At 32.1% G+C, this 13,654-nt stretch overlaps 1 protein-coding gene and 1 long non-coding RNA gene across 5 annotated transcripts in view; one reads left to right on the top strand and one right to left on the bottom strand.

Annotated features, from left to right (window-relative positions):
* Positions 1 to 150: 150 nt before the first annotated feature.
* On the bottom strand, positions 151 to 11,376 carry LOC145265410 (uncharacterized). Of its 4 annotated transcripts, none has more exons than XR_013864639.1 (3): positions 10,846 to 11,376; positions 10,458 to 10,503; positions 151 to 242 (listed from the first exon to the last, which is right to left on the bottom strand). It is a non-coding gene; the product is annotated as an uncharacterized LOC145265410 (long non-coding RNA). The 4 variants fall into 4 exon arrangements; XR_013864641.1 differs by lacking the exon at positions 151 to 242 and adding an exon at positions 6,758 to 7,103; XR_013864640.1 differs by lacking the exons at positions 151 to 242; positions 10,846 to 11,376 and adding exons at positions 6,758 to 7,103; positions 10,628 to 10,811.
* The window catches only part of LOC145265407 (uncharacterized), an 80,605-nt gene continuing 77,772 nt past the window's right edge, over positions 10,822 to 13,654 (top strand). Inside the window, exon 1 of the mRNA XM_080121234.1 lies at positions 10,822 to 10,963. The gene's annotated coding sequence lies outside the window, so the exon portion shown is untranslated. The remainder of the gene's footprint in view (positions 10,964 to 13,654) is intronic.

Here is a 13,654-nt window from a genome sequence, read left to right on the forward strand (position 1 = left end):
TTGGCTTGTGGTACTCACGTTAGCCAGGGGCCAAAGCCCCGGGCGATGTCTACTGCTGGCCAGAGCAGGGAAAAAGAGGAGGAGCGTTGCTGGTTTCAGGTTTTATATGCTCGGTTTATGAAAGCTGGTTTGTGATTGGACAAGCCAAGGGGACGGTTGATTTAAATCTTGAGCTGCGAGATTTCGCCTTTACCAGTTATTGTGGCAATTTTCGTCTGCTACAGTTCCACAAATCTGTAGTTCTTGAAAAGAAACTACTAGAATAAGAAGCTTTATTACAAGGTATCAAAACAGCGAATTGATGAAAACCATTAGATCAACAAATCGAATGAATGAAGCAGAGAATAGATCAGACAATTCTGAAGAACACGTCCCAAAATAATATTTATACAAAAGACTGAAACTAGTAAAATCACGTCTGTGAGAAAGAGAGAGGTTACAGAGAAAAAGAAATAGTAGAGCCACTCAAATTGCAGATACATTTCTGCATCTCAAGAATCCAGACAGAGATTATCCAGCCCAAATATGACAACAGAACTTCATACATGGTTTGAGTTATAAAAAAACGTACACTTTATAATATACTTTATAATATACTTTATAATATACTGGAGACAATCTGACCTGTTGAATTAAATATTAAGCTTAAGTGTAATTGTTTAAATCAGTAAAAGATTTCTCTTCTTCCAAATTATTAACTGATTTAATGATTTTCTCGTTTTACATATAGACCAAAAGAAACTTTAAACACATGAGGGATGTCACGTGATTAATCTGGGATTGTTAAGCTTTACTTGGAAATAATGTTGTTTGGTATAAATAGATTTAATTGCAAATCAGGATCTTTATTTTATTTTTTGCTACAAATTTTATTTGATTTTTTTTTTGTGGGGGGGTAATGTATGTAATCATTTACAATACACCTGTGTTGCAGTGTAATCCCTTTCCTAGAACAAAAAAATTGCTAACATCCATGGAATTGTTAATAAAATTCACAATCCTTTCAACAATCAAATCATATTTGTAACAGTGATATACTTGTCCATGTCTGCTTTATGCACTTCATATCAATTATGAATGTTCAACATTCTTTTATAGCTGTTCAGTGGGAGTGGTGGTGAGCATACGACATCACATTTGCTTGAATTTGGGAGCTGATGGTGTTCTCCAGTTCTAGAATAATCTGGGAACTGTTTTGATAACATTATCTTTAAGATAATATCACCGATAAAAATTTAGTGGGTTATAGTCCAATAAGTGTGAAGCCCATTCAGAATCAAAACTTCCTACTGATAAAACTGTCTCCCATATCATTAAACAGCAATAAAACAAAGATTCACGTTTCTGAATTTTTGAGATGCTGATTGGTTATTTGTATTATTTGGACTCTTCAGACTACTGTTCTCATCTTGAGTGTCATTTTCATAACGTTTCTGTCAATATAACCTCTGACCTTCTTCAGGTGTATCTTTTCGAACTTGGGAATGTTTCTATTGAAGGGGAATTTGGTTCGCAAGGACCCATGGTACAGTGGTTAGAGTACTATATTGTAAAAGTGATATTCTTCTGAAGGTTGAAGGTTCAATTCTCAGTGTCGAGGACCGAAAATACAACTGCAAATTACTTAGACCCACTATCCAATCATAGCTGACGGAACAAGAGTATGCTATCTCCTTTAAGTAAATAAAGGGTTCCATTCGAAATTCATTCCAAATTCCCAAATTCGGCAGAAACATTCTGGAATTTGACAAGATACACCTAAAGGAGATCGGAAGTTACATTGACATAAACATTGTGAAAATGACATTCAAAATGAGAACAGTAGTCCAAAGAATTAAAAACATACAAAAACAAAAACTGTTGAACATTCATGATTGAAACTTGGTGGATAAGTCATGCACAGACTTAAGTTTATTTATACCAAATATGATTGGATTGCAAAATTTTACATCTCCTACTGATGAGACGATCATCAAAATGCTCCCACTTTATATCATTGAATGGTGATAAAGCAAAGATTGTTGAACATCCATAATTGATTCCATATTTTGCAGGTTACCTTGTATTAAAAAAAAATTGCGATTTTTTTTTGTCTTTCATTAGTTTGTCATATTTTTATTTTAGTTTGAAATTGCAATTTCATTGGTTTGTCCTGAACAATTTGAATATCAGGTCTTGAATTTCATAGTGACGAGTGAGTTTCCGGTGATCTTATTTTGGTTGATAAGGTTGTTATCAGGCTCAACATTTTGTTGCTGCAATTGAGTTGGACTGAAGAGGGTAGGTGGGATAGGGGAAGTCCTTTAGTTTAACAAGTACATAAATCTACTTTAGTTGTCAAGGGAATATGTGAAACGTATCCCCCTCCCCTGTCGTTTTTTCTTTATCATGTTTTGGAATGGGAAGCATACCCACAAGTCCACCACCCACCTCCTATGATCCCAAATATATTTAACACAACCGACTTCAATCGACCACCTTGTGTCTGTTTTCATGGCCTCATTATACCCATAACTTACAAGTCATTTCTTAAATATTTTGTTGTCCCACTTGAACCACCTCTCTCGGCTCCATATAATTAATGTCTCTCTAATTACTTACTGAATTCAGGCAAGAACCCATAATTAGACGTGCTATGATTGCATTTGAAGATGGTCACTGAATAATAACTTGCCCGTTCAATGTACAAAATCAACCTGGATGAGCTGCGTGTTACCATTTGGGGTCCACAACACTGGATGTTGAGGCCAAAGCTGATATCTTCAAAATAATATAACACTTTGGTAGGGACTTAGGCAGTCGGTAAGAACAAGAGAAAGTATGCCGTATGCCGCCTATTATTAGGGTTATAAATTACACTGTGATGTATCTATCACTGTGCGTGTATATATATATATATATATATATATATATATATATATATATATATATATATATATATATGTACTTACACACACACATATTTTATTTATTTATTCATTATTTTATTTTTTATTCATTTATATCATTATTAGTTATTATTATATTTATTTACAATAATCTTTATTATTATTATTATTATTATTATTACTTACAAGTTTTCACATAGAATTCTCTTTGAAAATAACCCCTTTTCTCTGCAGACTGATTGACAACAAGTTTCCCCAGATTTACAGTACTCACCATCTCTTTCCATAATCTTTGCAAATTAGTTTGTTTTACTGCAATAGCCGTTACCATTTATTTCTCATTGGTAGCGGCCATTGATTTTCACCAAAACCTGGGTGCCAATAAACCAGCCTTCTCAAGATCCCAGTCTTCTTTGCACTCATCTAATGGAGGTCTGGTTAGTGCATTCTTCTTCTTCTTCTTCTTCTTCTTCTTCTTCTTCTTCTTCTTATTATTATTATTATTATTATTATTATTATTATTATTATAGTCATTCATTATACTATTATTTTTTTGTTAAAACATTCTTTTCGGTTTCTTGTCTATTCATCAATACTTAATGTTATCTGTAGACACATAGTGAAATCAGTTGTTTTTTTATGTTGATGCCGGTTGGATTGAACACACATGCGTTTAAATATTTAAAAACATTTTTTTGAAAAGGACTACGTTCTTCTTTGTCGAACGGTCACAAGATTTTTCATAACTTATCATGAATGCTATGGCAAAGAATGAATGCAACCGAATATTGAAAATATTCTCAACGGTTTTCATTTTAATTAATTTTTCTCCATTTTGAAACAAAGAACAGAGAACCACCCGAAATATCAAAATAAAATTTAACAAATTAAAAACGTTTTCATGTATCTTACACTACTTATAACTCTGAATATATATAAGAAAAAAATAAAATCATGAAATTTTTTTTTTACATTATTTATTAATTGATAAAAAGTTTAAAAACAGAATATGACAAAAATTTTTTTAAATATTTATACGTTATTTGACCTCTTCACCCTTTTACATAGCATACTTTATAATTTACTTATTAAAATACTAGTGGATTGATAATCTTCATCAAAATCATCAGCTAAAATTTTTTTTTAATAAGTTAATAAGTTATCTCCCTTGATATCATTTCTCATCCTAAAGTAAAAAAAAAAATTGTCAACCAAATTTTTTTTTTCACACAACGAAACCACAGCAAAAAAAAAAAAAAAAAAAAAATGCAAAAACAAATCTAAGAATACAAAACGATCTATGGAGTCAGTAACTTTTCTCCTTTCTTTTCCAACATGGTGACCAACATGCCTGATGAAGGTCAAAACGTTGCACAAATAACACTCAAGATGAGAACAATAGTCAAAACAAAGAATACAAACAATCTAAAACATTCAGAACTGTAAAATAAATACTAGAAAAATGAAAAAACAAAAATTTTTTAAATGATATTAAAATAATAATGCTAATAACATTAAATCTTATGCATAAAATAGAGCCTGTTTTCCCCCTTCTTTGATTTTCATAGCTTTGGTAACAAAATGCATCCACTTAAAACTGTTCAGTCAGTATTGGTCTACATTCTTAAAAACAATAATTTTCAGTTCCAATCGATTTCATTGAATTTCATATTTAATCTGATCAATAGTTTTTGTTTTGATTTATTAATATATAGGGAATCAAAGGAGCTAATCCTCCCATAATTTCATGTCCTCTCCCTGACACCTTAAAGAAATGCATTTTTTGAATTTCACTGATAATACCCTCCTTTAGATAAACGGTTTGCTTCAACTGAACATTATTTAACCTGCTTACATTTTCCAGACCTTATAATCTGTTTATTAAAATACCGATGAATAATAGAATGGAAAGAAGTTATTAGAGTAGAAAATATTCCAACATCTAAGAACCTCCAAAGAGGTGGGATTTTGCTGCTAGTTGGATAGGTCAGGGGTATTTTTGTTAGGAGGATACAGGGTAATAAGTTTATCAATACACATTTAATGAAAATATTCATAAAACAAGCACATAGATGTAACTGCAGCGATATGACAGAGCCTAGAGCTTGGCTCATAGTGCAGGAGCAATCAGTTTAGAGATTCTTTTTTGCAGTTTGTCCAAGAGGGATACACAGATGTAGTAACCATACTCCATGCACAGCTGAATCATGGCTTTATAGAGATATAGAATACTGACAAATATAAAAAGTTTTCTAGCACGGTAGAGAGAGTCCACTTTCTTTCCATTAGACTTGGCAGTGTTTTTACATACTTATTTCAATTCATCTTGGTTGAAAAGTTTAAACGTTTGACTCTAGGGAATGGTTATATCGGCCATGACAGTCAGTGCTTGACAAGATTTCTTATTTAATTTATCTCTCCAGGATGTTAGACACAAAGTCAGGTGTTAAGCCAAAAAGCTAATGCACTAGGATTAACCTACAAAAAAATGTCTGAGCAGTTCTATTGGCATTTCCTGGTGAGGCATCTTGGATGATTAGTGATAAACTAACCCCTTCTCAAAGAGAAGATAAAGCTGGGGAGGATCGGTTTCCTGAAAGTGAACAAGACAATGCCTCAAACTGATGTCAACAATGTCATTATTGGACTGAGTATCAGAAGTTATCCTTATAGCTTTGTCTTGGTAGCTTTAAAAGTAATTATTCATTTTTGGACCCATTTTACTACAGATTGGAGATAATTTTCTAAAGATTCAACCATTGCCTTCGATATGTGGGCATTTAATTTGTCTTTCTTTTAGAGTTTATCTGTTTGTAAATAAAAACACTTGACAAAACAAGAATAGGCAGCGTATACACTAACCAATTGATTAACCATTACTCAAACTAAGATAACTTTAAATTGTAGACATGAATATTTTATGATGATAAGTAATTTGAGAGTATGAGTTAATTCGGAATATTCAAACTAACTTTTAAACATTTTAGGTTAGTTGTTCTTCGCGCTCAAATTCACCTTAATTTTAGAATCCTTTGACAACTTTGTATGATCTATTTTCTTTTGCACGAGTATATTTTCACTTGCGGAGTGATTTATATGGTGTTAAATAAGAACATTGTTCACTTCTGCCAAAACTCGATCCCGTATTTTACAAACAGTCAGAGTTAAAATGTCCACACTGCACATTACGGTTAAGGTTAGAAGGATAAACTCTTCGTTTACCGTTATGAATTGTAAACAATAATTGACAGCCTAGAGAGTGGATATGTTTCTCCACTGAGGATGAGTTATACACTCGAAAGGACCTATGGAATAAATACCATCCACAGTTGAAAAAAAAAAAGAAAAAGAAAACGAAAACAAACCAATCAGGTAAATAAAAAATATTATTTAATTATTCTTTATTTATTTATCTGCTTACAACGCCTGTACATTCCTGCATTGCCAAGCCTTCAAAAACACTTTTTATCTGTTAAACAATGCTTCAAGCAAACCACGCTATACTGTTTATTGTTTTAATTATTTTTTATCACACAAAGGCTTGATTTTTGCAGATAACATTCCTTTAAAAATTTTAATAGATCAATCTTTCTGTGTGAACACAAGCTTAAACAACAGAAAATAGTCTATCAATGTATAAAAGGTGTTTTTGAAGGCTTGACAATGCAAGAATATACAGTCGTTTGAGCAGATAAATAAACAAATGATAAATTATTAAATAATATTCTTTTATTTACCTGATCGGCTTGTTTGAAAAAAGAAACAACAAACAAACAAAAAGCAAAAAAAAACAAAAAAAACAAAACAAAAACAAGCCGATTAGTTAAATAAAAAAATATTATTTAATTATTTATTATTTGTTTACTTATCTGCTCACAGCGACAGTACATTCTTGCGTTGTCAAACCTTCAAAAACACCTTTTATCCGTTGAACAATGCTTCAAGCAAACCACAACATATTTCTAGTCTAGTAATGCATAAAAGCTGCAGAATTATTGAAAAGAAGATCAAATCTATTTCTGATAACGAAAACAACTTTATTAAGTTGTCTTCATTAATATGTAAATAAATAAGAAAAAGAGAAAAAATGTTCATAACGTCTGTGGAGTTTCTTGTCAAACCCCAGGACCAGATGGCCTGGGAAGTTTGGATTGTGCCTCAAAAGAGATCGGATGTTGAAAAAGTGGCGTGGAATGAGTCAGCTCACTTGGTCTCCTGGTTGGAAAAGAGAAAGAATCTAATTAGCCTTGCTTTTTTATAACCTTCCATCATGTACTCAACTTGCCTGAGAAATGGCTTCTGATTGGGCAAACTAGAAAGGAAGTGGAATGCTCGCACCAATCAGCACCGAGCTTAAAAATTAAGCACAGATTAAAAATCAAAATGGCGGCTCATTGTAGCTGTGACATTGTCCCTACTATGCTACTACAGAATAATCATAAGTAATCTTTTGAGATTTATAAATTGTGTCTAATTTTATTTAAAATATTTTTTAATAGAATTAAATAAAGAGTTCAGTTTAAAATTGTAGGATCTTACAAACTATAAGAAAAAAATCTATTATTTGATTGGAATTAATTATTGAGATGAGTATTATTTATTCATTTATTTATTGCGGACTATTATCCTCATCTTTCTTAGTTGTTGTTTCATGACGTTTCAGCTAACTATTCCTTTGGTCTTCGTCAGGTGGTAACCGCAATGGGATAGGAACTCTGAATCTCCTCACCGCATTCTCAGCAAATACTGATTGGTTCCAGGTGAGAATTGTCTGAAGATAGCGGTTTCAATCCTACCCAAAGGCGGCCAGAGGCTTACTTAACTCTTTAAATATTTATTAATGGTGTTTGGTTTGGTTTGGTTGTTTTATAGAGAAAAATTATTGTTTTTGTTTTTGACTTTGTAGAATATGATTGAGTTTTGCAAAGGGAATGGAAAATAAAATAATAATAATAATAATAATAAAAATAATAATAATAATAATAATAATAATAATGATAATAATAAAAATAATAATAATAATAATAATATCAATGTTTGATGCATTTAAGTCAGGAAGCCAGTGTCTTCTGACAGCCTGATCTGATAGCACTAAAAAGGTATTACAGACATTGTATAAAATCCAAATGGATGTCAAACAACATACAGTGAGAGAGGGTGAGAGTAATAGATAGAAGTTTAGTAAGAAATGTGTCACTTGTTGAGGTAATTACAAACTGCAACTAATTAAAACAATTAAAATGGGTGACGTTTAAAAGATAATTAAATACTACAACTGACAAACAGTCTTACATTATTTTGTGTAATTAAAATATTGAAAATAAAAAAAGAAGCCTTACAGAACAAACGTTGAAAATCGATATAAATCTCCAATTCTGTACCACAGTGTTCAGTGGCAGACAAAAAGAATAAGAAAAGGAAATGGCTACTGCTTCTAATTATATACTGGAGATCTCATGAAGTAATGAGATTTCTCGTCACCACATATGCAAATTAGATGCTGATGGTTTGAATAAAAAGTCTGGTTTTCAGAGACTGAGCAAATTTGGAGCATTGAGCTTTGACAGAATTTGAAGCAGTGACAGGAGTTTGTTGAATTTAACTCCGGAAATTACTGATTGAATGCATAAAATAGTGAACAATTTATTTGAGAAAGTTAACAGAATATTTAACAGATAATTATTTAATCATAATTAGTATAATAATGTTTGAACTGTCTTGCTGCATAGCAACCATTGCCTATCGTAAGCCTCATCAGTAAGACTCATCAGTTGAAAGTTAATTTAAATAATTCATTGTTTTTCTTGATTTGACTTTTCATTTTTATGATGTCCTCCCAGACTGAGGACAATTCACCAGCTAAAATTAACAGATGCACTGCACCATTTTCAACACTAATTACCATTTGAGTAAGCGACTCAACACAATTTTAGAGAATAAAAATGATTCAACTCATTGCCTCTATTCAGTTTTGAGAGATAATGAATACTTCCTGTGAGAATGGCTGCATATGTAATTGTGAAGCAAGGGTTGCACAATCTCGAACCATCCTTCTCCTGAATCGGCATTGCTTGATTTCAGTGGAAAGAAGAAATCTAGGATGATAGGAAACAATATCGAAATAAGTGGAGAGCACATGCAGCGCTCTGTATTTTTGTACTGACCAGGTTCAACGTTGCTTAACTTTGGTGATCTAACGAGAACCGGTGTGTCAGGAAAGGGAGAGGGTGGGTTAGAAAGGGAGTCTTATTTATAAGTGCATGACTTAATTATTAAGTTGTTAAACCATTTTAAAAAATTGTCTGTTCAATTCCAAAGCTTTCATTCAAAATGCCCATTCATTTCATGATCTAAATCATCCATCTGACATAAATTCTGACAACTTCTGACATAACTTCTGACATAACTTCTGACATTCCCACAGCAGGACTCCGTTTTCCGAAATGCTATCTGCTTGATTTTTGCTGTCCCCTATCCTACAGCCTGCATACATTCTATTTATGACTTACTCCTGCATAATATAGTTTAACTAATACATCTATCCACTGACATATCTACTCATATTCAACGAATAATTCAGCAATTGGCTTTTGTTCTAGTTGTTTTTTGTTATGATAAAAACAGTATTTTTCAGCTAAATATTGTTAAAATAAAATAAACAAACAAGAAAACATAATTTTAAAAGCAGTAAATTATAGAATGAAAACTCGATCAAAATTATAGTCGCCATCTTTATAAACAAATCCAAGAATTTAACTCAAGTTCATACTTTTCTAGCTTAAACTGGAAAGAACTATTTCTTAAATTTTACAAATTTGGGAGTTTAAAGGTTTCCAAGAATTGATTATATAATGTTATAAATTGAATTTTACAAAAATATTCTTAATGCTGCAATATTTTAAGCTATAAATTTATTATATTTTTTACTAGAATATCTTGTCCTTTTCTTTTCCAGTTTTAACAACTAGACCTTTACTTTTCCATGTTTAAGCTTAACCATATTACTTTTCATGCTCGCATTTTTCTATTGTAATTCATGATTTTTCCAGGCTTTCAATAAATTCACTTGTTCTTTGTTTAATTTCAGTTTTATTTTTTTGACTCCATAAACATAAAATGCACATATGTAATAACAATGTGCAGCACTCGTCTGCTTTCAATAAAATACCCCCAATTATCTCCCTTTCATTCTTTCATTCTCTCTATTTCATTTGTTACTTCTATTTTTGCAAGAGCGGTGAATTGGTAGCAACAGTAGTCGCTGAAGCGACATGCTTGCTATGGAAACCAGTCATAAAAAACATCGCTCACCTCCTTACATTTTTTTTACCAGTAAATTCATCATAACTTTTGTTTTACTGAACGAAAATTGAAAATTCTTTTTTCACAATATAGTTGAGAAGGTGATCTATAAACTGTAATAATTGTTTGAAATTTGGTCGAAAAATGACTGAGCAGTGAAGCTTTAAAGCAGTTCTAAATGACTAAAACTGCCACTTAACCATATATATATATATATATATATATATATATATATATATATATATATATATATATATTTGAAATTACCTTTAGGCTTTAATCTTTCAAATGCAATCAAAGAGTAGTCGGAAACCTGAAAAAAAAAAAAAAAAAAAAAAAAAATTATGATAAACCGTCTTCCAAAACTATTTTCCCGTCTTTTTTTTTTCGCCATTATTGATCATACCTAAATACTAAGTTTCCATTTAGTTATTTACCTGGGTCTGAGGAAAAGTCAAAATCCTTCTCAGTAATTCATTTCCGTTTCCAACCTAATCTAATAATTAGCTGAAATCCATCAACACAAATGTATATTATAAAAAGTTAGAGTCATTTTCACACTGAATGCCTGATATATAAGTACTATACTAGTCATAGTTTATATTATTGTACCTTTCCTTTTAATTTGAGTCCCCTCCCCCGTTGCGCACCTTACCTGTCGTCGGAAATTGTCATGATTCTTCTCGACCAGTTGCGTCTGACTTGCACGCCCAGGTGCGCTAACTTTACGCTTCAACATGGCGAACGTTAACAAAGATTACCTATAACTCCAGGTAAGAAACAAAAAGATTCAGTTAAGTCTTTTTTTTTTTTTTTCTTGAATGTTAAAATAGATTCATGTTTTGCAGCTTTTTATTCACGTTTAAAAACTTTGTATGTATTATTTATCACAAGGTAGAGACTACAATAATATTTATTGGGTCAACCTGAGGCGACTAGAGGCAATATATAAAACTATATTGAATGTTTTTCTTCCTTTTTAGGATTGAGGGGAAAAAGTAAATCCTTCTTACTTTAAATTTCGGGCCTTTTTTTTTTCTTTTCTTAGTTACATTTTTTTTCTCTCTTAAAATAAAACCGTTTAAACATTTAACTAAATGAAGAAAGAGCTACAGTGATATATTTCTAGGTCTTTTCCTGTCCTATTTTTAACCCATAACAAGTTTGGTAATCTTCAAATCACGACCCTGACCCAGCTTTGTAGACAGGTATCTGTTTTGTAATTTTTTTTTTTTTTTTTTTGTTACCGCTAAAACATAATGTCTAAGGTTTATCAGGACATCTACTCTCAAAAATCCAGATTTTAAAAGATTTTATAAAATATACACTTAATTTTTATTGTTTGCCCCCACGCTGTGAAAAAATTTTTTTTTTTCTTTTCATTCACACGTCAACACCCCATGTAAAAAGTTAAGGTACTCATGCAGAGAGTGATCCATGCTGAAATAATGTCATTATTTAAAAAGCCATTCTTAACATGGGGAGGGTGTTTTGTACCTATTCTGTACTTTAACCTTACTATTGAATAAAAAAAAAACATATCATAAAATTTTAATTAAACCTGGAAATATGATTTAAAAAATAGCGCGGATCCACTCTCTTAAATCAAATATTACATTTTTTTTTTTTTAGAGTTGTGAAAACAGGACGAATAACTATTATTATTATTTTTTTTGTATTTATGGTCGGCATTTTTAGAAATGGTTACACGCTCTGTGGTCAGGAATTATTCTAGTCAGGAAATGGTTGACCATGTTACGTTATCTATATATATATATATATATATATATATATATATATATATTAGTAAAGTGACTCTCCTTCAATTTATTTAAAGAAAAAAAAATAATCCAGGTATTTCTAGAATGTTGACGTTTCATCATTAAAAAACAAAAACAAAAAAAAAAAGAACAAACAAACGAAAAATATATAATTTCACTTTTCTTTGTTGTTGACAGCCTGGCCTGGCGGCTAATGGTAACGTTTTGTCAGCAAAATCTTTTAATAATTTTAAAGCGGTTACTTTAATCACCCAGACTTTTTACCACATAGCTGAGAACAGAACGAATAACCATTTTTTTTTTCGTTGTATTTAAATAGGATCGGCATTTTGGAAATAGCTTGCCTCCAAAATGGTTACTCACTCTGTGATCAAAAACTGGAATGATCAACACATTAAAGTAACGTTCCCCTTATTTATTATTAAAAAAAAAAAATCTAGATATTCCCAAGTTGTTGACGTTTAATCACACGGAAAAAAAAAATATATAGAATTTCAGTTTTATTTTTCTGTTCACAAGTTTGGTGGGGGGGGGGGACTAAAGATAACATTTTACCAACATCTTCTTTTGATAAAATTGAAAAATTTATTAATTTCCAAAAATGTTACATTCATCGAAACAAAATAGGCACAAGGCCATTCAAATGTGTTGAGGAGGGAAATGTCTGTGGCCATCCTTGTCACTGCACCTAATATTTAACATTTCTCTAGCTAGCTTCAATCACCATAATACCACATTCACTCCAGAGGGTCATCCCGCTTAAAACTCCGAAATCGGTTTATAACTTTGACCACCCAGATTTTCCCACTTAGCGGAGGACAGAACGAATAGCCATTTTTTTTTCCTTAGTATTTTTAAATATAGTTGGCATTTATTTCTTTGTGGTCGGTATGTATCTCTCTCCCACGGTGAGAGGTGACACAAAGGTCGGAAAATGAGATTGAAGAGTTAGCTGCTCTGAGGAGGAGTATTCTGGCCCACAAAAAATGCCTGGACAGTCCCATCGGCATTTCTTAGTAGGGACTCCCCAGGCGATTAGCAGCTTGGTTCCCACCAATTTTGGCAAATAACAAATAGGATCCTGAACAGAAGTGTGCATTCTATCCCAACCATTATCAATGGACCAGAGGTCATCTTGTCAGCATCAGACAAGGCCAAACTATTTGCAAAGAATTTTGCAGCTAATTCTACCCTATGCGACGAAGGCCATCAACTCCCCATATTTCCTCCTATAACACAGAACACGCTAGGTAACATACAAATATCCGTGCATAAGGTTGCCAAGCTAATCAAGAACCTTGATTCCAGTAAAGCAACTGGCCTTGACGGCATCCCAATTATAGTGTTAAAAAAGCTTCAACCAGAACTTGCTCCCATACTTACGAAACTGTTTAAGCGCTGCCTTAAGGAGAAGTGCTTTCAGACTCCCTGGAAGACCTCATCAGTTTGCCCTGTATTTAAGAATTCAAGTGATAAGTCATCTCCCTCTCAGTACAGACCAATAAGTCTCCTGTGTGTTATGAGTAAGTTGCTGGAATCCATATTAAATAGAGAAATAGTCAACCACCTCAGCAGAAACAACCTTCTTAGTGACACACAATATGGTTTCCGCTCTGCAAGATCTACTGCAGATGTGCTGACGGTTATATCTCACAGGATTAGTGAATCTCTTGACAAAGGCTT

Source organism: Euprymna scolopes, chromosome 40 (assembly GCF_053919585.1).
Source record: "Euprymna scolopes isolate OS-2025 chromosome 40, ASM5391958v1, whole genome shotgun sequence".
NCBI classification, from domain to species: Eukaryota; Metazoa; Mollusca; class Cephalopoda; order Sepiida; family Sepiolidae; genus Euprymna; species Euprymna scolopes.